The sequence below is a fragment of the Haplochromis burtoni genome, unplaced genomic scaffold (genome assembly GCF_018398535.1).
Source record: "Haplochromis burtoni strain Fernald_Lab_line unplaced genomic scaffold, NCSU_Asbu1 Contig_2006, whole genome shotgun sequence".
Lineage (NCBI taxonomy): Eukaryota > Metazoa > Chordata > Actinopteri > Cichliformes > Cichlidae > Haplochromis > Haplochromis burtoni.
The window spans coordinates 5,044-6,690 of NW_024584367.1; positions in this window are offsets into that span (position 1 = coordinate 5,044).

A 1,647-nucleotide genomic window follows, 5' to 3' on the forward strand; every position below is an offset into this window, starting at 1 on the left:
ACTCTTTGTTTTACATGTTACCCCTTTGTAAATCCTGCTGACTATAGTCCAATTTTGAAATACAATCACCAACACCTGAAATCACAAATTGAAGCAGTGCTGTCTTCACTTTAGTGATTAAGACTGTGCGATATTCACATGAAACAGCTGGAGACTTAATTTTCTGGGATAGGTAGATGGGCTGCTGCCTGTTTGCTAAATGAAAAATAAAAAAAGCAGGGGAGTAAACCAAAAGCAAAACACTGAAGGGGTGGAAACAGCTAAGTACAATATTTATGCGTCGCCAGACAGAACTGGACTTTTACTTTTAGCTGTCATTTTAAACTGGACCTCATGAAACATATTACGCTTGATTTAACTTTCTGTTTCAATAATAATTCCTATAACTGCCTTGTTTATTGGTTGAGCTTGAAAAGACAGTTTGCACAACAATAACTTTCTGAGTGGATGATGTGGGGAAACGTAATGGCATAATATAATGTGGTCTGATATTTACAGAGGTTTTACTACCCATTAATCTCCTGTTAAACTTTTGTCTGAAGCCTGCAGCAGCAGCTGTCCGGTGTTGGAGTGCTGGTTTGTGCAGGAGAAGGCGGGACGAGGAGGAGGTTTAACTGGAGCTACGACCCAAGAAAAATCCCTGCTTCACATCAGAACCGAAGCAGACGGCCAGAATGACGAGTCCCAGCGCGCTCCTAAAGACATCAACCCTGAAAGAGTCTACTCTGTGATCGGTAATGAGTAAAATACAATCCAGCTTAGTTAAATAAGTTCTGCAGCTCGATAAAAGTCATATTTTATCAGAGTTTACGTCCACCTTTTCTTCTCCTCTCTCTTATCTGGATGCATTTACATCTGATTGAGTCCCAGTATGTCTGAACCATGGCTAGCAGATTTTACCGCTGCTAAAGCCTGAGGCAGATACTTAACGTCCAACATGACAATAAAATTAGCTCACTTAACAGAAAGAAGTCTATTAGGCATAAAAATGACTGAAAACCATAATTATTTACATGAGTACATTTTAGATGATCTGTTGAAAATAAAGGAAATGGTTCGGCCGAAACAGTCAAACTAACATTTCATCATCTATGATTGCTCCATTCCTTCGCTGTAGCGTCATTTTGATAAGTCACAGCAAAAATCCCACTGATGGGAAAAACAGTAATTCAGTAATAGTCAGGTGATCAACTGACCTCATTCGTGAACACACAGGGTCGCCAAACCTCCAGTACAGGGGAAGGCTCTCACCTGTTTCCTTAGTGAAGTCCAGGTGGTGACTTTCTTTGTCTGGCAGTGTAATAAACATATAGACCAAATGTTCTTCTATAAAACATCCCAGCTGCTCGTTTTAGTCACGAAAATGTCCTGGTGTTTAAAAGTTACTGCACATAAAGTGTGTATTTAGCACATTAGTCTGGAAAACATGTATTTCCTAGGTTGTTAGTTTGACTCCATCATCATTTCTTTTTGAGTTATTAAATATTATGTATACATAACATGTATTCATAGCAGCTCTGCATGTTTCTATATTTTTCTTTTTGTATTTTTATGGATTCCATTATTGACCAAAGCATCTCTTTTTAAGGTTTATTTGTTATGTATTTTCAAATGTGTAGGTTTAAAGGCATATTTGTTTAGGGGCAG